The sequence below is a fragment of the Urocampus carinirostris genome, chromosome 3, assembly GCF_059441175.1.
Source record: "Urocampus carinirostris isolate Australia breed hairy pipefish chromosome 3, RoL_Ucar_1.0, whole genome shotgun sequence".
Lineage (NCBI taxonomy): Eukaryota > Metazoa > Chordata > Actinopteri > Syngnathiformes > Syngnathidae > Urocampus > Urocampus carinirostris.
Window position 1 is genome coordinate 4,064,525 of NC_142351.1, and position 22,989 is coordinate 4,087,513.

Here is a 22,989-nt window from a genome sequence, read left to right on the forward strand (position 1 = left end):
CTCTTTTGCTCTTACTTCCTTTTTTCCTTTTCTCTCTTTTCTCTTTCTCTCTTCCTACCCTTTGCGCTTTCTTTTCTCTTTTCTCTCCTTCTGTTTTTCTATTTCTCTTTGGATTTCTTTCTTCCTCTCCCTTTATTTTCCCCCTCTCTCATGATTTTTTATCTTTTGTTTCTCACGCTCTCTCCCCCTCTCTCTTTCTTTGTCCCGCCCTCTCTCCTTTTCCTTCCCTCTTTCTCTCATTTCTTTATCTTTCTTTTTCTTTCTCTTTAATCTACTCGTCCGGCCCCCGAGAGAATGTTTGTTCTATCGTGTGGCCCCCGGGTTCAGATGAGTTTGACACCCCTTATCTAGATTTTATGTAAAAATGAGAAAAGATTTTTTTGGGAAACCTTTTTTTCTTGCAGAGAAAATTGATTTTATTAAAAATGCCCGAGTAATATTGATACAAAAAATTACATTTTGTGGTCCAAGAGACCTTTTATGCAATGGAATCAATGTTTTAATATTGGTCTGCCATGGTGTGGTGCTTTGCCTTATATCTTCTAGGAGCAGTTTGGGGGATTCCATTTGAAACAGTTGCGCTGCCCCTCCACACAGCCTGACATCAGCTGGGCTTGGCTCCGGAACCCTCTGAGACCCTTGTGAGGATAAACGGTTGGAAAATTAATGTTGTATATGGATTGCATTTCGAGACTTTAACCGAGGACCTCAAAAGCGTTTTACAATGCACTTCACACAGTGTTCCTACACTTTTCATCGACAAATTCACGCGAAACAGGTGAAAAACGGGACCAGCGGGAGTCAGGGTCAAAAAACGAGTCGTTATCCGGGACGGGAGATCAAAACATGGTCGGGGTCAACAAACGGGTCGTAGCGGGAAACGAACGGGGAAATCAGGAACGGACGGGGCGGGGGGGAGTAGGTGAAAACCAGGACCAACGGGAGTCAGGGTCAAAAAACGAGTCGTTATCCGGGACGGGAGATCAAAACATGGTCGGGGTCAACAAACGGGTCGTAGCGGGAGACGAACGGGGAAATCAGGCACGGACGGGTGGGGTGGGGGTGAAAAACGGGACCGATAGGAGTCAGGGTAAAAAAACACGAGTTGTTAGCCGGGACGGGAGATCAAAACGTGGTCGGGGTCAACAATCGGGTCGTAGCGGGAGACGAACGGGGAAATCAGGAACGGACGGGTGGAGTGGGGGTGAAAAACGGGACCGATAGGAGTCAGGGTAAAAAAACACGAGTTGTTAGCCGGGACGGGAGATCAAAACGTGGTCGGGGTCAACAATCGGGTCGTAGCGGGAGACGAACGGGGAAATCAAGAACGGACGGGGCGGGGGGAACAGGTGAAAACCGGGACCAACAGGAGTCAGGTCAGGGTTCAAAAACGAGTCGTTAGCCGGGACGGGAGATCAAAACATGGTCGGAGTCAACAAACGGGTCGTACTGGGAGACGAACGGGGAAATCAGGAACGGACGGGTGAAAAACGTGACCGACGGCAGTCAGGGTCAAAAAACGAGTCGTTAGCCGGGACGGGAGATCAAAACATGGTCGGGGTCAACAAACGGGTCGTAGCGGGAAACGAGCGGGGAAATCAGGAACGGGGGGGGCGGGGGGGAGTAGGTGAAAACCAGGACCAACGGGAGTCAGGGTCAAAAAACGAGTCGTTATCCGGGACGGGAGATCAAAACATGGTCGGGGTCAACAAACGGGTCGTAGCGGGAGACAAACGGGGAAATCAGGAACGGACGGGTGGGAAACGGGTGAAAAAACGGGACCAACGGGAGTCAGGGTCAGAAAACGAGTCGTTAGCCGGGACGGGAGATCAAAACATGGTCGGGGTCAACAAACGGGTCGTAGCGGGAAACGAGCGGGGAAATCAGGAACGGACGGGGCGGGGGGGAGTAGGTGAAAACGAGGACCAACGGGAGTCAGGGTCAAAAAAAACAGTCGTTATCCAGGACGGGAGATCAAAACATGGTCGGGGTCAACAAACGGGTCGTAGCGGGAGACAAACGGGGAAATCAGGAACGGACGGTTGGGAAAGGGGTGAAAAATGGGACCGACAGGAGTCAGGGTAAAAAAATGAGTCGTTAGCCGGGATGGAAGATCAAAACGTGGTCAGGGTCAAAAAACGGGTCGTAGCCGGAGACAAACGGGGAAATCGGGAACGGACGGATGAGGTGGGGGGGCTGGATCAACAGGTGAAAAACGGGACCAACGGGAGTCAGGGTCAAAAAATGAGTCGTTAGCCGGCACGGGAGATCAAAACATGGTCGGGGTCAACAAGCAGGTCGTAGCCGGAGACGAACGGGGAAATCAGGAATGGACGGGGCGGGGGGAACAGGTGAAAACCGGGACCAACAGGAGTCAGGGTCAAAAAACGAGTCGTTAGCCGGGAGGGGAGATCAAAACCTGGTCAGGGTCAAAAAAACAGGTCGTAGCCGGAGACGAACGGAGAAATCATTAACGGACGGGTGGGAAACGGGTGAAAAAACGGGACCAACGGGAGTCAGGGTCAAAAAACGAGTCGTTAGCCGGGACGGGAGATCAAAACATGGTCGGGGTCAACAAACGGGTCGTAGCGGGAAACGAGCGGGGAAATCAGGAACGGACGGGGCGGGGGGGAGTAGGTGAAAACAAGGACCAACGGGAGTCAGGGTCTAAAAATCGAGTCGTTATCCAGGACGGGAGATCAAAACATGGTCGGGGTCAACAAACGGGTCGTAGCGGGAGACAAACGGGGAAATCAGGAACGGACGGTTGGGAAAGGGGTGAAAAATGGGACCGACAGGAGTCAGGGTAAAAAAATGAGTCGTTAGCCGGGATGGAAGATCAAAACGTGGTCAGGGTCAAAAAACGGGTCGTAGCCGGAGACGAACGGGGAAATCAGGAATGGACGGGGCGGGGGGAACAGGTGAAAACCGGGACCAACAGGAGTCAGGGTCAAAAAAACAGGTCGTAGCCGGAGACGAACGGAGAAATCATTAACGGACGGGTGGGAAACGGGTGAAAAAACGGGACCAACGGGAGTCAGGGTCAAAAAACGAGTCGTTAGCCGGGACGGGAGATCAAAACATGGTCGGGGTCAACAAACAGGTCGTAACCGGAGACGAACGGGGAAATCAGGAACGAACGGGAGGGAAACGGGTGAAAAACAGGACCGATAGGAGTCAGGGTCAAAAATGCTCGCCTTGTGGAAACAGAGGTTAGCTGACGGACTGACAACAGGGGAGTGAAAGGACGGACCCGAAGTAGGACGGGGAACGAAACGAGCAGGCACAGGTGAACGTAATCAGTCATCATGACAGTGTTTTTTTTGTAGTTTTTTACAAAATACTACAAAATCTGCAGCAGTATTTTTGTAGTATAGCTGTCGTTTTTCTGTCATATTTTCTAATATTACTATAGTTTCATTTTTCTAGTATTTCTGTAGTAGAATTCTTGTAGTATTCCCAAAGTTTCTTTTTGGTCGTACTTCTGAAGTCCTTTTGGTAGTATTTCCATCGTATCTTTTTTGTTGTATTTTGTGGTACTACTGTAGTTTTATGTTTGCAGTAGTTTTTATGTAGTAGTATTTATAGGTGATTCCATAATATTTTTGTTGTTGGATATTTTTACAGTATTTCTGTTGGAATAGTTCTGTGGTAGTGTTTTTGTATTATAGTATTACTGTAACGGTATTTTTGAAGTATTTCCAAAGTAGTATTTTTGTTTTATCTCTGTAAAATATCGATATTATTCCCATTCTAGTATTTTTGTCGTATTTTATTAGTATTTTTGTAATATTAATGTAGTTGTATTTTTGTAGTATTTCCGGGATAATATTTCAGTAGTAGTATCTTATAGTATTCTTGTAGTAGTATTTCAATAGCACTTCTGTTGTCTTTTTTCTTTTCAGAATTAAAGCAAAGGATTTATGAGGTCCCTGTTTTTAAGCAGTAAATTCGATATTGAGGCAGTATTTTTGTAGTATTTCTGTAGTAGTATTTATGAAGCATTTCCATAATTTGTGTTGGTTTGATACCTTTGGTATGTCTATTGTATTTCTGTAGCAATAGTTCTATGGTAGTGTTTTTGTTGTATAGTTTTACAGTAATAGTATTTTTGTAGTATTTCTGTAGAAGTATTTTTGAAGTATTTCCTAAGTAGTATTTTAGTTGTATTTCTGTAAAATATTGGTCGTACTCCCATAGTAGTATCTTTGTCGTATTTCATTAGTATTTTCGTAATATTTATGTAGTTGTGGTTGTGTAGTATTTCCTGGGTAATATTTCGGTAGTAGTATAATATTTCAACCAGTTTCTGTGTTTATATTTTTAAAGTAATCTTAATATTTCTTTAGTTGTATTTTTGTAGTATTTCTGTAGTAACACTTATGTGGTAGTATTTTTTGTATTATAGTATTACTGTATTACCATGATTGTAGTATTTGTTGTGGAAGTATTTTCAAGTATTTCCAGATTAGTAATTTTGTAGTATTTCTTAAATATTTGGTCATATTACTGTCGTCCCTGCGACCTTAGTGAGGATAAGCGGCGCACAAATTGGATGGAGGGATTACTGTATTCGTATTTTTGTAGTATTTCTGTAGTAATATGTCCGTAGTAGTATGTTTTTAATATTACTGTAGTTGTATTTTTGTTGTCATGTAGTGATGTTTTTGCACTACAGTATAACTGTAGTAGTGATTTTGTAGTATTTTATAAGAATTCCTTGGTATTTTTGTAGGATTTCTGTTGTAATATTTCAGTAGTAATATATAGTATTTCTGTAGTAGTATTTTTGTAGTTTTTCTACAGTATTTTCTTTCTATTCAGAATGAAACCAAATGAATATACTGTATTAGGTCCCGGTTTGAAGCACTAAATTTGATATTTAGTTTAGTATTATTTTTGTAGTTTCATTTTGTAGTGTTTCAGTAGTAGTATTTTTGGGAGCATTTTTGAAACCATAATAATAGCATTTTTAACAGTACTTTTTGTAGCTTTCCTGTAGTAGTATTTTGGAGTATTTTTGTAGTATTTCCATAATAGTAATGTTGTAGTAGTTCATATTAGAATTTTTGTAGTATATCCGTAGTATTTTCTAGTATTCCTATTGTTGTATTTTCCAATTCTTCTGTTGTAACATTGCTTTCGCAGTATTTTTTTTTTATTGTAGCATTACTGTGGTGTTTGAAGTATTTCTGTAGAATATTTTTGGTAGTATTTTTGTCGTATTACTGTGGTTGTATTTCTGTCATCTTTTTGTAGTATTTCTGTTGTAATATTTCTTTAGTGGTATTTTTGTATAAAAGTATTAAGCGAGTAGTATTTTTATGATAGGTTTGTAGTATTCATTTTTGAAAGAAAGCAAAATAATAGCATTTTTAGAAGTACTTTTTGGAGCATATCTGTAGTATTTTCTAGTATTCTTATTGTTGTATTTTTCAATATTTTAGCCGTTTTTGTGTATTGTCACATTACTGTGGTGTTTAAAGTATTTCTCTAGAATATTTTGGTAGTATTTTTCTCGTACTACTTTGTTTTTATTTCAGTTTATCTTTTTGTAGTATTTTTCTGTTACTGTCGTGGTATATTTAGAGTATTTATGTTGTAATATTTCTCTGGTAGTATTTTTTGTATAGTAGTATTATGGTAGTAGTGTTTTTGTAATAATTTATAGTATTTTGGGGGGAATCAAAGCAAAATAATAGCATTTTTTGTCAGTACTTTTTTATAGCTTTCCTGTAGTAGTATTTTTGTAGTATTTCCACAATAGTAATGTTGTAGTAGTTCATATTAGAATTGTTGTAGTATATCCGTAGTATTTTCTAGTATTCCTATTGTTGTATTTTCCAATTTTTTTGTTGTAACATCGCTTTCGCAGTATTTTTTATTTTTTATTGTAGCATTACTGTGGTGTTTGAAGTATTTCTGTAGAATATTTTTGGTAGTATTTTTGTCGTATTACTGTGGTTGTATTTCTGTCGTCTTTGTGTAGTATTTTTCTGTTACTGTAGTTGTATATGTAGAGTATTCTGTTTTAATGTTTCTTTAGTTGTATTTTTGTATAAAAGTATTAAGCTAGTAGTATTTTTATGATAAATTTGTAGTATTCATTTTTGAATGAAAGCAAAATAATAGCATTTTTAACAGTACTTTTTGTAACTTTCCTGTAGTACTATTAGTGTAGCATTTTTGTAGTATTTCCATAATAGTAATGTTGTAGTAGTTATTTCTGATGAATATTTTGGTAGTATTTTTGTCGTATATTTAGAGTATTTCTGTTGTAATATTTCTCTAGTAGTATTTTTGTATAGTAGTATAATGGTAGTAGTATTTATAGTATTTTAGAGGGGAATCAAAACAAGATAATAGCATTTTTGTCAGTACTTTTTATAGCTTTCCTGTAGTAGTATTTTTGGAGTATTTTTGTAGTATTTCCCCAAGAATAATGTTGTAGTAGTTCATATTAGAATTGTTGTAGTATATCTGTAGTGTTTTCTAGTATTCCTATTGTTGTATTTTCCAATTTTTCTGTTGTAACATTGCTTTTGCAGTATTTTTTTTATTGTAGCATTACTGTGGTGTTTGAAATATTTCTTTAGAATACGTTTGGTAGTATTTTTGTCGTATTACTGTGTTTTTATTTCTGTAGTCTTTTTGTAGTATTTTTCTGTTACTGTCGTTGCATATTTAGAGTATTACTGTTGTAATATTTCTCTGGTAGTATTTTATGTATAGTAGTATTATGGTAGTATTATTTTGTAATAATTTATAGAATTTTGGGGGGGAATCAAAGCTAACTAATAGCCTTTTTGGCAGTACTTTTTTGTAGCTTTCCTGTAGTAGTATTTTTGGAGTATTTTTTGTAGTATTTCCATGATAGTAATGTTGCAGTAGTTCATATTAGATTTTTTGTAGTTTATCTGTAGTATTTTCTAGTATTCCCATTGTTGTATTTTCCAATTGTTCTGTTGTAAAATTGCTTTTGCAGTATTTGTGTAGCATTACTGTGGTGTTTGAAGTATTTCTCTAGAATATTTTGGGAGTATTTTTGTTGTATTAATGTGTTTTTATTTCTGTAGTCTTTTTGTAGTATTTTTCTGTTACTGTCGTTGTATATTTTGAGTATTTCTGTTGTAATATTTCTCTGGTAGTATTTTTTGTATAGCAGTATTATGGTAGTAGTGTTTTTGTAATCATTTATAGTATTTTGGGGGGAATCAAAGCAAAATAATAGCATTTTTTGTCAGTACTTTTTATAGCGTTCCTGTAGTAGAGTATTTTTGTAGTATTTCCATAATAGTAATGTTGTAGTAGTTCATATTAGAATTGTTGTAGTATATCCGTAGTATTTTCTAGAATTCCTATTGTTGTATTTTCCAATTTTTTTGTTGTAAGATTGCTCTCGCAGTATTTTTTTATTTTAATTGTAGCATTACTGTGGTGTTTGTAGTATTTCTGTAGAATATGTTTGGTAGTATTTTTGTCGTATTACTGTGTTTTTATTTCTGTAGTCTTTTTTGTAGTATTTTTCTGTTACTGTCGTTGTATATTTAGAGTATTTCTGTTGTAATATTTCTTTAGTAGTATTTTTGTATAATAGTATTATGGTAGTAGTATTTTTGTAATAATTTATAGTATTTGGGGGGGAATCAAAGCTAACTAATAGCCTTTTTGGCAGTACTTTTTTGTAGCTTTCCTGTAGTAGTATTTTTGGAGTATTTTTGGAGTATTCATATTAGATTTTTTGTAGTTTATCTGTAGTATTTTCTCGTATTCCCATCGTTGTATTTTCCAATTGTTCTGTTGTAAAATTGCTTTCGCAGTATTTGTGTAGCATTACTGTGGAGTTTTTTTGAAGTATTTCTCTAGAATATTTTGGGAGTATTTTTGTTGTATTACCGTGTTTTTATTTCTGTAGTCTTTTTGTAGTATTTTTCTGTTACTGTTGTTGTATATTTATGGTATTTCTGTTGTAATATTTCTCGACTAGTATTTTTGTATAAAAGTATAACGGTAGTAGTATCTCTATAATAAGTTTGTAGTATTGGTTTTTTAATGAAAGCAAAATAATAGCATTTTTAGCAGTACTTTTGTAGCTTTTCTGTAGTAATATTTTTGGAGTAGACACACAAATGGGCAATCGGGACAAGCATTTTTATGATAGTACTTTATTTACTATTATATATATTGCCATTATAGGTCGGCCATTTTTGTTTGCAGTGACCGGATGAAAAAACATGCCGGGCCATATATGGCCCTCGGGCCGTAGTATGACAACCCATGAGCTCGAAAATCCCCGACGACCTGGAAGCAGCACACAAAGCTGACAAACATTCGCTCAAAACAACGAACTTTTTCGAGGAAAGCGACAAAAAACGTCGGTAAGTGAAGCTGGTTTTGGGGTTTTTTGTTGACATTTGAGGAAAAATAGCTGCGAGAAAACGAAAGTTTGGTGAGTTTTCGCACGTGCTTATCTTCGCGCGAGGATTTCACAATTCGACGCTAAATTCGACAATAGCCATTTTTTAGGGTTAGGGTTCTTTTTGTTGTTATATTTTGTCAGGGTTTCGTAAAGTTTTTATTCATTCTTTCGCAAAGTCGGCCATGCTTTCATCGACCATGCGGTGCCTCGTGGGGACCTTCGTCCCCTTCTTTGGTTAGGAACGAAAAAGGGACAAACGACTAAGTCGTCCCCACGGTCCACGCCACCAAAAAGACATTCTTTTCCACTCGCGGTTGTGTTATTTTCAAAAACGTGTTCGAATCCCAGAAATGGCGTCCTTGTGTGTGGGCTAAGTGTGTGGTCCACCCAGGGTACTTTACTGATGGTCGTTCGCGAACGACAAAAGTCAATCAGCCGACTCTTTTGAAGTGATTCACGAGAGCCGACTGCTCGTCAATGAGGAGAGTACTGTCTTGGGATAAAGTTCGATTCCCGGCTCCTCCGTGTTATATGTTGAAGTGTTCTTGGGCAAGACACTGAATCCCTTGTGCCCCCGATAAGCAGGTAGAATAGAATAGAATATACCTTTATTGTCATTGTTGCAAAATGGGTTGAACATAATGTGACAACGAAATTGGACGTGGCACTCCAGTTTCACATTTAACAGCGAGGATAAAATAAAACAAAGAAGATGTTTGTATTGTCCTCGTAAGTAGAATAGAAAAGAATATGCCTTTTATTGTTTCTGTTACAAAATGGGTTGAATACAATGTGACAACGAAATTGGACGTGGCACTCCAGTTTCACATTTAACAGTGAGGATAAAATAAAACAAATCAGATGAAGAAACAAAGATGTTTGTATTGTCCTTGTTGGAGGCTTGTAAGTAGAATAGAAAATAATATGCCTTTATTGTTTTTGTTACAAAATGGGTTGAACATATTGTGACAACGAAATTGGACGTGGCACTCCAGTTTCACATTTAACAGTGAGGATAAAATAAAACAAAGAAGATAAAGGAACAAAGAAGATGTTTGTATTGTCCTTGTTGGAGGCTTGCAAGTAGAATAGAAAAGAATATACCTTTGTTTTTGTTACAAAATGGGTTGAACATAATGTGACAACGAAATTGGACATGGCACTCCAGTTTCACATTTAACAATGAGGATAAAATAAAACAAAGAAGATAAAGGAACAAAGAAGATGTTTGTATTGTCCATGTTGGAGGCTTGCAAGTAGAATAGAAAAGAATATGCCTTTATTGTTTCTGTTACAAAATGGGTTGAACATATTGTGACAACAAAATTGGACGTGGCACTCCAGTTTCACATTTAACAGTGAGGATAAAATACATCAAAGAAGATAAAGGAACAAAGAAGATGTTTGTATTGTCCTTGTTGTAGTCTTGTAAGTACAATAGAAAAGAATATGCCTTTATTGTTTTTGTTACAAAAGTTGGTTGAACATATTGTGACAACGAAATTGGACGTGGCACTCCAGTTTCACATTTAACAGTGAGGATAAAATAAAACAAAGATAAAGTAACAAAGAAGATGTTTGTATTTTCCTTGTTGGAGGCTTGTAAGTAGAATAGAAAATAATATGCCTTTTATTGTTTTTGTTACAAAATGGGTTGAACATATTGTGACAACGAAATTGGACGTGGCACTCCAGGTTCACATTTAACAGTATGAAAAAAATAAAACAACGAAGATAAAGGAACAAAGAAGATGTTCGTGTTGCAGGCTTTGATTTTCTCCGGAGGGGGGTGAGGGACAGACAGAGATGGTCAGATCCAGCTAGGTGGGGGGCGCCTTGTATGGCTGACGCTGCTATCGGTTAGTGTGTAAAAAGGGAAAGTGTGAAGCACATTGTAAAGCGCTTTGGGAGGTCTTCATTGGCTATAGAAATGCAGAACATTTACCGTTTACAATTTGTGAACCCTAAAATTAAGTTGGTTATCTGCAGAATTAGACAATAAAGGCCATTATAATATCGTAGCATAATATATTTATACAATGAATTATTGATTTGGTGCATAATGTTACATGATTAATGGTTATATATCCATTATCAACAAAACCTAAAGAACTGACTCTTTTCGATGAGCGAAGCCAAAAGAGCCAGTTATTTAAACCAGCAGGAATTCCTATCACTAGAAGCCATGCACACGCTGACCAGGGTTGGGAATACTGGGAAATTTGGTCAAATGGACGAAATCAGGAACGGACGGGTGAAAAACGGGACCAACGGGAGTCAGGGTAAAAAAATGCGTCGTTAGCCGGGACGGGAGATCAAAACGTGGTCGCGGTCAATAAATGGGTCGTAGCGGGAGACAAACGGGGAAATCGGGAACGGACGGGTTGGAAACGAGTGAAAAATGGGACCAACGGGAGTCAGGGTCAATAAACGAGTCGTTGAAGGGACGGGAGATCAAAACATGGTCGGGGTCAACAAACGGGTCGTAGCCAGACACAAACGGGGAAATCAGGAACGGACGGGTGGGAAAGGGGTGAAAAACAGAACCAACGGGAGTCAGGGTCAAAAAAACGAGTCGTTAGCCGGGACAGGAGATCAAAATGTGGTCGGGGTCAAAAAACGGGTCGGAGACAAACGGGGAAATCGGGAACGTTTTTCTATTTTTTTTAATTCCTTTAAATAATCTCATGTGTACTTTTTCTCAGCTGTTACTTTTCCCTTTTTGTTCTCTATTTACCTTTTTTCCTTTGTATCTTTCTTTTCTTCTGGATTTTTTTCTGAATTTTTCCTTCTTTTTCCTCTTCCCTTTGTTTCTTTTTTCTCATATTTTTACTACTTTTTCATTTTGGTATTTTTTTATTTTTTTGCTCTATTTCACCCCCTCCCCTCTTTTAAGTCATTTTCTGCATAATTTTACATAATATTTGGTCATGTAGGGATTAAAGAAGTAAAAACAACCTGAACAGCCGTTGGGGACCCGAATGAGCCGGTTCTTTTTAGTGAGCCAAGCCGAAGAAGCCGGTTCTCTCTCTGTTGTCATCGGAAAATTGTGGGGTTGGAAAGTGTTGCTTTAACCCCTTGTGGTTGAATAATTTGAAGTAGAACTGGGTTCTAGCTGTAGGAGGAAGTTGCCCAGCTGATGGCTGAACCCTTTGCGTCAGGGGCGTCCGGCTTGGTAACAGCGGCAGTTTGGTACAGACCCCCAACGTAGGGTTGCCCAGCTGACATCTGGAACATGTCGCAGCAGGGGCATCCGGCGCGGGAGGTAACTGCGGCAGTTGGGCGCAGAACTCCAACATGGGGTCGCCCACTTGACGTCCGGAACCCATTGGAGTGGGGGCGTCTGGTGCAGTAATGGCGGCAGTCGGGCGAGGACTTCCAACATGGAGTCGCTCAGCTGACGTCCAGAACCTGTCACAGAGGGGGCGTCCGGCAGGCAGGGGTGAGGTAATGGCAGCAGTTGGGCAAGGACCTCCAACAAGTGGTCGCCCAGCTGACGTCCGCAACCCGTAGCAGAAGGCTTCTGGGATGGCAGGGTAACGGCAGCAGTTGGGCGAGGACCTCCAACGCGGAGTCGCCCAGCTGACGTCCAGAACCCGTAGCAGAAGGCGTCTGGGATGGCGAGCTAACGGCGGCCGTTGGGCGCGAAACTCCAACACTGGGTCGCCCAGCTGACGTCCGGAACCCGTCGCAGTGGGGGCGTCTGGTGTGGTAACGACGGCAATTGGGCGAGGACCTCCAACATGGAGTCGCCCAGCTGACATTCAGAATCTGTCACAGATGGGGCGTCCAGCAGGGGTGAGGTAATGGCAGCAGTTGGGCGAGGACCTCCAAAACTGGGTTGCCCAGCTGACGTCCGGAACCCATCGCAGAAGGCGTCTGGGATGGCAAGGTAACAGCGGAATTTGGGCGCGGAACTCCAACGCGGAGTCGCCCAGCTGACGTCCAGAACCTGTAGCAGAAGGCGTCTGGGATGGCAGGGTACCAGCGACAGTTGGGCACAGAACTCCAACACAGGGTCGCCCAGCTGACGTCCGGAACCCGTCGCAGTGGGGGCGTCTGGTGCGGTAACGGCAGCAGTTGGGCGTGGAACTCTAATATGGAGTCGTCCAGCTGAGATTCAGAATCTGTCACAGAGGGGGCGTCCGGCAAGGGTGAGCTAACGGCGGCAGTTGGGTGCGAAACTCCAACGCGGGGTCGCCCAGCTGAATTCCGGAACTGTTGCAGATGGCGAGGAAACGGAGGCAGTTCGGCACGTAACTCCAACATGGGGTCGCCCAGCATCCTTAGTATAAGCCTGGGCGGGGCCGGGTTGGGGGCCAGTCCCATTTCGGTGCTAGTGCGGTCTGCCTTCAAAGTGTCCTGGTTGCGCAGGGCGTCGTGGTCCGTCACAACTCAATGCCTGCCTTCCGCGTCTGTATGCCAGGAAAGATGCTCAATTGTTTTTAGAATTCCTGGTATGTGGTCTTGAAAGTCTTCAATTCGAATGGAATCATCCTGGGCGAACCCTGACATGAAATATGTCACGGGGGTCTTGCGCGTAACTGTTTTCCCCCGGGTGCCGTCATCGCCCCCTCTTAAATCACAATTACCGTACGAAACCCTCTGTCAGATTGTCGCACTAAAAGGTTTTTTTGCGCATATCTTCTCGCAAATGTGCCCCTGCACACTCTCATTTGCGTGAAGAGCAGGAAATTGTGCCAACGGTGTGGGCGGACCACCCACAATGTTCCCTGTCATTTTCCTTAGGGGTCTGAGCGTTCACACAAAGTCGGTGAGCAACGCTTGAAACGACAGCGAGCAACGGCAATCCCAAGTGTGGCAACTGAGTCATTATCAAACATGTCCAAAACTTGACATCAGGTTACATTTTGCGGAGTTTCCGGCAATGCAAAATGATTTTTCACTTTTGAATGAATTGACTCATGTACGATTGCAAAGGTTGCAGGCTCACAAACGTCATTTGTTTATGCAATTCTTTCACAAGATTTCCATTTTTTTTTTCCTGGTATCTTTTCTCGCATAATACTAACATTTTTGGGGGATTATTTAGTCGGTTGCACGATACACAACTGTATTTAATCACAATTTTTTAGTGGAAGTACAATGTTGGCAACAAGGTTGATTTGATATAATTATATATATATTCTATAAATTATTTGAATGCTACACAACTTTTTCTTCTTTTCCCGGGACCGATGGCAGTCAGGGTCCAAAAAACGAGTCGTTAGCCGGGACAGGAGATCAAAACGTAGTCGGGGTCAACAAACGGGTCGCAGCCGGAGACGAATGGGGAAATCAGGAACGACGGGAGGGAAAGGGGTGAAAAACGGGACCAACGGGAGTCAGGGTCAAAAAAAGTCGTTAGCCGGGACGGGAGATCAAAACGTGGTCGGGGTCAACAAACGGGTCGTAGCCAGACACAAACAGGGAAATCAGGAGTGGACAGGGGGGAAAAATGGGACCAACGGGAGTCAGGGTCAAAAAACGAGTTGTTAGCTGGGCCGGGAGATCAAAACGTGGTCAGGGTCAAAAAACGGGTCGTAGCCGGAGACAAACGGGGAAATCAGGAACGGACGGGTGGGAAAGGGGTGAAAAACAGGACCGACGGGAGTCAGGGTTAAAAAAACGAGTTGTTAGCCAGGACAGGAGATCAAAATGTGGTCGGGGTCAAAAAACGGGTCGTAGCCGGAGACAAACGGGGAAATCAGGAACGGACGGGTTGGAAACGAGTGAAAAACGGGACCAACGGGAGTCAGGGTCAATAAACGAGTCGTTGGCTGGGATAGGAGATCAAAACATGGTCGGGGTCAACAAACAGGTCGTAGCCGGAGACGAATGGGGAAATCAGGAACGACGGGAGGGAAAGGGGTGAAAAATGGGACCGACGGGAGTCAGGGTAAAAAAAGGCGTCGTTACCCAGGACGGGAGATCAAAACGTGGTCGGGGTCAACAAAAGGGTCGTAGCCGGAGACGAATGGGGAAATCAGGAACGACGGGAGGGAAAGGGGTGAAAAACGGGACCGACGGGAGTCAGGGTAGAAAAATGCGCTGTTAGCCGGGACGGGAGATCAAAACGTGGTCGTGGTCAAAAAATGGATCGTAGCGGGAGACAAACGGGGAAATCAGGAACGAACGGGTTGGAAACGAGTGGAAAAACAGGACCAACAGGAGTCAGGGTCAATAAACGAGTCGTTGAAGGGACGGGAGATCAAAACATGGTTGGGGTCAAAAAACGGGTCGTAGCCGGAGACAAACGGGGAAATCAGGAACGGACGGGTGGGAAAGGGGTGAAAAACAGGACCGACGGGAGTCAGGGTTAAAAAAACGAGTTGTTAGCCAGGACAGGAGATCAAAATGTGGTCGGGGTCAAAAAACGGGTCGTAGCCGGAGACAAACAGGGAAATCAGGAACGTTTTTCTATTTTTTTTTAATTCCTTTAAAAAAATTTGCGTGTATTTTTTCCTAGCTGTTACTTTTTTCTTTTTGTTCTCTATTGACCTTTTTTCTTTTGTTTTTCTTTTCTTCTGGCTTTTTTTCTGAATTTTTCCTTTTTCCTCTTTGTTTCTTTTTTTCTCATCTTTTCACTACTTTTTCATTTTGGTATTTTTTTCTTTTTTGCTCTATTTTTCCCCCCTTCTTTTAAGTCATTTTGTGCATAATTTTACATAATATTTGGTCACGTTGGGATTAAAGAAGTAAAAACAACCCGAAGAGCCGTTTGGGACCTGAAAGAGCCGGTGCCTTTTAGTGAGCCTTGCCGAAGAAGCCGGTTCTCGAAAAACTCTACTGACTTGACTCAACTTCGTTCTACTTCGAATTTGACTTCCAAATGCCGCATTTAGAACACAGCGTCAGGGGAACCCGTGTAATTTTATCTTCATGCACTGTAACTTTGACTTAATTCGCTTCTTAGTTATCAATTTGGAGCCCTGATTTTTCGGCTAGATTTTCTTGTGCGCGGAAGAGCTCTGGGTAGTGTGCGAACGCGCACACACGCAGTTTAGAGGGAACATTGACCACCGATCGGTTTGGAATTTGCGCATCAGGCGCCATTTTCCGCTTCGACGAAAAGCCAGGAGTTGCACCACTTGAGGCTTAACTCTTGACGTTCCTCCCGAGTTGAACTTCTCCCTGGCCGTCCATTTGCTTCCATTTGCGGTCACCCCTTGAAAGTGGGCTATGTGTGCACCCATGCTGTACTTTGTAGCCCCTCCTCCCACTGAACAGCCTTTACCCTGCTTCCATGGAAACAGCTAGCTCCATTCTCCCTACCTTCTCCGACCGACCCGTTTCAATAGAATAGAATCCTTTATTGTCATTATCAGGGTCGGGAGAAACGCCATTTTTTTTTTCCAGTATCGGGGTCGTCTCGCTTGTTACTCTTTCCACCGTTACTGAAAAGCGCTGCGTTACTTTGTCTAGTACAGGGGTGTCAAACTCATTTGAACTCGGGGGCCACACGATAGAACAAACATTCTGTCGGGGGCCGGACGAGTAGATTAAAGAGAAAGAGAGATAAAGAAATAAGAGTAAGAGGGAGGGAAAAGGAGAGAGGGCGGGACAAAGAAAGAGAGAGAGGGAGAGAGCGTGAGAAACAAAAGATAAAAAGTCGTGAGAGAGGGGGAAAAGAAAGGGAGAGGAAGAAAGAAATCCAAAGAGAAATAGAAAGACAGAAGGAGAGAAAAGAGTAAAGACAGAAGGGTAAAGAGAGAAAAGGAAAAAAGGAAGTTAGAGCAGAAGAGGTTAAAAGACACAGGGAAAGAGACAAGGAGCAACAAAGGAAAAGAAAGCGAGAGGGAGAGAGCGTGAGAAACAAAAGATGAAAAGTCGTGAGAGAGGGGAAAAAGAAAGAGAGAGGAAGAAAGAAACCCAAAGAGAAATAGAAAGACAGAAGGAGAGAAAAGAGAAAAGAAATTGCGAAGGGTATGGAGAAAGAGAAAAGAGAGAAAAGGAAAAAAGGAGGTTAGAGCAAAAGAGGTTAAAAGACAGAGAGAGAAAGAGACAAAGAGCAACAAAGGAATAGAAAAAGAGAGACAGAGTGAAAGAAACAGAGACAGAGTGGGAGAAAAGGGGTGGAACAGAAAGAGAGAGAGAGAGAAATAAATACAAGTACAGTGTCTTTGTTCGAGGCACCTGGCTTTGGCAACATCAAGTTGACATATTTCAACCCGCAGCTTGTTTTTCTCTTGCGCTTCTCTGAGTGTTGTCTCGCGGGCCGGATTCAATCCCTTAGCGGGCCTGGTCTGGCCCGCGGGCCGCCTGTTTGACACGCGTGGTCTAGTAGGAATCGGCAGAGACAGGCAGGACATATTTATTCATCAGAGACACGCCAACATGGATATCATCATACTGCCTCCCCATTTCCCGTAAAATAAAAGGCTTGTGTGAGAAACGTCGCGCATTTGGGTTCTCCTCATTATAAATATTTGTTTAATAAATGAATAGAATCCAATTCTATTCTCTTATGGCGGCGCGCACGGACGCAGCGGCTCATAGCTCTTCAGCTAATTTCCTATTTATTACCGTTCTCTTGTCTTTTTTCGCTTTTCTTTTCTGGCCAATAATACTGTCACGCAATTGGGTTCTAATCCTGTTCCGGTTGATGTCAAAAAGTTGTATGTCAAAGAATTGGACATTTTCTGAGCAATTTTTGTGTGCAACAGGAATAAACGGCAAGAAATATCAATATGACAATCAGCAGTACAAAATATCAAGCGAGTTCAAAAAGGGAAATGAACTCAAATGGTCCGTTGTTAAGCTGGGAGGGAAAGGGGTGAAAAACGGGACCGACGGGAGTCAGAGAAAGAGACAAAGAGCAGAAAAGGAAAAGAGAGAGAGAGAGAGAGAGAAAGAGACAGAGAGGGAGAAAAGGGGTGGAAAAGAGAGAGAAAGAAAGAAAGAGTTAAAGAAAGAAAAAGAAAGAAAGAGACAGACAGAAAGAAAGAAAAAAAGAAAGAAAGAGACAGAAATAAATAAAATTAGAGACAGTAAGAGAGACAAAGAAAAAGAGAAAGAAAAAGAGAAAGAAAAAGAGAAAAGAAAGAGGGAAGAGAGAGGGGAAGAGAGACAGAAAGAAAGAGGGAAAGAGAGACAGAAAGAGGGAAAGAGAGAGGGGAAGAGAGACAGAATGAAAGAGACAGAAAGTAAGAGAGAAAGAGACAGACTCTTTTTTTTTTTTTTTTGAGAACCGGCATTTTTGGCTTGCCTCGCCCTTTTGACTCCCAAATGGCTCTTTAGGTTGTTTTTGTTGTTGAATCCGTATGTTACCTTTTTTATTTATTATTATGAATCACTTAAAAAGTGGAAATAATAAAGAAATGAACACTTAAATGTTTACAATTGAAAACTTTAGGAAACATAAATTAAAATGTTTTTACATTTACAAAGAAAAAAATAAAATACAAAATATTTTTTTTTGTAATCAACAACTTGAAAGTCAACAGCACAGAATACCTAGAAAAAAAAAGCATTTTGACCAATCACAGGAGAAAAAAATGGCGTCTGGAAAGGAACCGGCTCTCGGTCGCCTGGTAGCCGGCTCCCGCTTCCAAGAGAAAGCTCATTGAGCCGTTTCGTTCGCAAACGACACGAGTCCGTTGCAGCATTCACCGATTGTAAATACCGTACTCGTCATCGCTTTCTAAATATATTCTAGTGGCTTTTTTTGAATGGTGTTATTAAAAAAAACTATATTAAAAATCTATCGTTTACCAAATTGTTCGAATGAGTGATCTGACTCCATTCACCAAACACAAACTTTATTCTCCTAACAATGCATGCTCTTTTCGTAATTTCAGGGGAAAATATGGACAAGAGACAGGCATTTTCACACGGGGGCTGATTTATTTTCTTAAATTGTTTAAGTGAATTCCATCGAATTTTGCCGAATTATTGTCGAATTAGTCTTGTCGGGCCTCCCATCTCCCGTTCTCCGATCTGATCCCCCGTCTGTCTCTCCTTCCGTCTTTTTGACACATCGGGGCGTCGGCCACCCCCCATGGGCGTGCTGACTCCTCCCAATGGTGTGGGCGGACCACCGACCATATTCCTTGTAATTTTCCTTAGGGGTCTGAGCGTTCACACAAAGTCGGTGAGCGACGCTTGAAACAGCAGTGAGCGACAGCAATCCCAAGTGTGGCAAGATCATTCATTATCAAACATGTCCAAAACTTGACATCAGGTTACATTGTGCTGAGTTTCCGGCAATGCAAAATGATTTTTCTCTTTTGAATGAATTGACTCATGTACGGTTGCAAAGGTTGCAGGCTCACAAACCTCATTTGTTTTTTTTTACAATTCTTTCACAAGATTTCCATTTTTTTTCCTGGTATCTTTTGTTGCATAATACTAACATTTTGGGGGCTTAATAGTCGGTTGCACGATACACATCAGTATTTAATCTCAATTTTTTAGTGGAAGGACAATGTTGGCAACAAGATTGACTTGATATAATTATATATATATTCTATAAATTATTTGAATGCTACACAACTTTTTCTTCTTTTCCCGGGACCGATGGCAGTCAGGGTCCAAAAAACGAGTCGTTAGCCGGGACGGGAGATCAAAACATGGTCGGGGTCAACAAACAGGTCGTAGCCAGAGACGAATGGTTAAATCAGGAACGACGGGAGGGAAAGAGGTGAAAAACGGGACCAACGGGAGTCAGGGCAAAAAAGTCGTTAGCCGGGACGGGAGATCAAAACGTGGTCAGGGTCAAAAAATGGGTCGTAGCGGGACTCACTCCTCCCCTGGGCATGCCAGGAACTCCTCCCCCCCATGGGGCGCGCTGCCGCCTCCTCACCAAAAGACGCCGCCATGTCTAAAGCACTCACAACAAGAAAGCTTATCAGAAACCTTGTCTCCTTTTCCCGCCAAAGTAACGCACGGCTTTTGACCACCAGTAACGGTGACGGTGTTTTAACGGCGATAAAAGGCATGAGTTAGTTGGCCCCTGTTACTGAAAAAAGGCCTTTATTCCCAATTTTGGTATATTTATGTCAAGATGGTTCATATTTGGTCTGTTTGTTGTTGATTGTGTTAGGAAAAAAATATTAAAAATGTCCCGTTTGCCAAATTGTTCGCATTAGTTATCCGACTAGCCACCTAACAATGCATGCTCGTTTCTTTTTGTGAAAAGACCGACAAGAGGGCGGCAGTGGCTCAGGAGGTAGAGCGCTCGTCTTGGGATCAAGAGATCGCAGTTCAAATCCCGCCTCCTCCATGTTACATGTGGAAGTGTCCGTGGGTAAGACACTGAACCCCTAATACGCAGGTTAGCGCCTTAGATGGCTGCACGGCCGTTATTGGGAAATGTGAAGCACATTGTAAAGTGCTTTGGGAAGTCATTGACTTGAAAAGCGCTATATAAAATTTCCACACGGGGGGGCAGATTTAATTTCTTAAATCATAAACTAAGTGAATTCCATCGAATTAGTCTTCGTCGAGCCTTTTCTCTCTGTCTGATTTTTCCTCTCGTTCTTCTCTCGAACCACGTCTTTCTCCCAAGCTGGTGTGTCGGCTCCTCCCATGGGCGGGCCAGAGACTCCCCACGCGGACTCCCCCTCGTCTCTTCGATGTTTGGACCCCGAGCGATTATCAAATCAGTACCTGGCCTCCTGCGTCTGGCCTTCTCGGTCAGAGTCCTGTTATCAACAGAACTAAACAAAACACTCGCATTCGGAACGGCGTGCCCTGTCATTGAACTTAAGCCTTCTCTGTGATAAATCTTCATTGCATTCAATAAATGTTACTTGTATAAAATCCTTTATAGTAAAATGTATAATTGTTATGGATCCATTTTCACGATACCCACGATCCCACCATTTAATGTGGTAGTTTGTTTTTTCTAACGTCTCCTTTTTGCCTTCTCTCCTAGGGTTCCAGGAAGGGATCTCGAGAAAGATTCGGAGGAATCAACATTGCAAACTTGGCTAGCTAGTTAACCTTACAGTATCCTTTATAGACTCTCTGCGTCACTATCGAAACTGGAGGCAAAAGAATACTTGCGCCGGTTAGAAGACAGAGAAAAAGAAAACGTAAGTGATTGTAATTTGAAGTTTTACTTATCATATATCGTATAAGTACTTTGTTATTTTCTTAGCTTGAGCTAACTGTTAGCGTGTAGCCCAAATGCCAACGCTAGCCTTCTAAACACGGCGTTGGTTGAGAGCCGGCTCTCTCGAACGAGTAGAGCCGAAAAAGCCGGTTCTCTAAAAAGAGACGGACTTCCTTTCACTACACGACTATCACGGAATGATGCATGATGGGAAATCCCCAGGCGGCAGACGCATGCGCACAGTAGCATCGAACCGCTCGCTTCGTTTGCAACGAAAAAAACCATACCGAGATAGAGGCTTGTATGCATTGCTAGTAATCATTGGTGACACAATCCCAGTTGTTTATTTGATGCATTTAATTATTCATGTATTTCTATTTTTTTATATTTAGAAAAAGCATCTCTTGATTAGGCTACATGCTAAGAGTTAGCTGAAGCTAATAAAATAACGACTATTCGCCAATTTCATAAGTAATACGGACCCGATAGCAACAATCAGAAACGTTTAGTTTCTTTTACCTGATACCTGAGTGCCTCGGTCCAATCTTTTTACCACGACTCTTTCCTTTCTTCGATCGGGAGTGTTCGCTCGTATCCTGTAAACCATAGGTGTCAAAGAGGCGGCTCGCGGGCCAGATCAGGCCTGCTAAGGGATTGAATCCGGCCCGCGAGACAACACTCAGAGAAGCGCAAGAGAAAAACAAGCTGCAGGTTGAAATATGTCAACTTCATTTTGCCAAAGCCAGGTGCCTCGAACAAAATCACTATACTTGTATTTATTTATTTTTCTTTCTCTTTCTTTCTCTTTCTTTCTTTCTGTCTTTCTTTTTCTTTCTTTCTTTCTTTTTCTTTCTTTTTTTCTGTCTCTCTTCCCCTCTCTTTCCCTCTTTCTTTCTTTCTGTCTCTTTCTTTCTTTTTTCTTTCTCTCTTTTTTCTTTCCCTCTTTTTCTTTCTCTCTTTTTCTTTGTCTCTTTTTCTTTCTCTCTTTTTCTTTGTCTCCCTTTCTTTGTCTCTCTTTCTTACTGTCTCTAATTTTATTTCTTTCTGTCTCTTTTTCTTTCTTTCTGTCTGTCTGTCTGTCTGTCTCTCTCTTTCTTTCTTTTTCTTTCTTTTTCTTTATTTCTTTCTTTCTCTCTTACTTTCTGTCTTTCTTTCTTTCTGTCTCTCTTTCCCTCTTTCTTTCTTTCTGTCTCTCTTCCCCTCTCTTTCCCTCTTTCTTTCTTTCTGTCTCTTTCTTTCTCTTTTTTTTCTTTCTCTCTTTTTCTTTCTCTCCCTTTCTTTGTCTCTCTTTCTTACTGTCTCTAATTTTATTTCTTTCTGTCTCTTTTTTTTTCTTTCTGTCTGTCTGTCTCTCTTTCTTTCTTTCTTTTTCTTTCTTTCTTTCTTTCTCTCTCTTTTCCACCCCTTTTCTCCCTCTCTGTCTCTTTCACTCTCTCTCTCTTTTCCTTTTCCTTTGTTGCTCTTTGTCTCTTTCTCTCTTCTTACCCTTTGCGCTTTCTTTTCTCTTTTCTCTTCTCTCTTTCTATTTCTCTTTGGATTTCTTTCTTCCTCTCCCTCTCTTTTCCCCCTTTCTCATGACTTTTTATCTTTTGTTTCTCCCTCTCTCTCTTTTTCTTTCTTTGTCCCTCCCTCTTTCTCTTATTCCTTTATCTCTCTTTTTCTTTCTCTCGAATCTGCTCGTCCGGCCCCCGACAGAATGTTTGTTCTATGGTGCGGCCCCCGAGTTCCAATGAGTTTGACACCCCTTGCTGTAAACCTTCCATTTACAATCTCTCATGTTTTTTTCTTCAATTCTGGCTCACTAGCAGCTATGACAGTTTTCTTTTCCTCTGTCTTCTGACCAGCGCAAGTATTCTTTTGCTTCCAGGCTAAGCCCCGCCTACTGGACCGGGTCACATGGTTTTCTAAACAAATGAAAGGGGCTTTAACGTTTGCTCAGTAGTCAGTGTAGATCCTGTTGGGCTGGCAGCAGCTACATCTGGCTACTGGGTCTCCGTTGGTCGCCATTTTTCCTCCGGATCCTTTTGAATGTACGGCTATAAATCAAATGTTGTATTGAGTTGGAGTATCGAAGTACTAATAATATACTAAATAATGAGAGCTATGTATAGTATTATACAGTAGTGCAAAGAGTGCGAGAGGAGCAGCTAACCAGATGTGCAAGTGGAGGGTCGTTGGAGTTCCCATTCGGAATGGTGTTTCGGGTACTTTCTTGACCTGGCATACAGTGTAGGACTCTGTGTGTCAGTCTACAGCTACATTGTCTGCTGGGTTTCAGACGTTACTTCATGAAAACACGGCCGGATTGGGTTTTTTCCGTTGACGAGTCCAGAATTTTGAGATCCCTTGGTTTTTCCATTGACGAGTCCAGAATTTTGAGATCCGGAGAGCCCTTAGTCCAGAATTTTGAGATCCGGAGTTCCCTGGGTTTTTCCATTAACGAGTCCAGAATTTTGAGATTCCTGGGTTTTTCCATTGGCGAGTCCAGAATTTTGAGATCCGGAGATTCCTT

General features: G+C 41.6%; 1 long non-coding RNA gene across 1 annotated transcript; it reads left to right on the top strand.

Annotated features, from left to right (window-relative positions):
* Positions 1–545: 545 nt before the first annotated feature.
* On the top strand, positions 546–21,217 carry LOC148368373 (uncharacterized). The gene is made up of 3 exons (XR_015849860.1): positions 546–641; positions 8,218–8,378; positions 20,298–21,217. It is a non-coding gene; the product is annotated as an uncharacterized LOC148368373 (long non-coding RNA).
* The last annotated feature ends 1,772 nt before the right edge of the window (positions 21,218–22,989 follow it).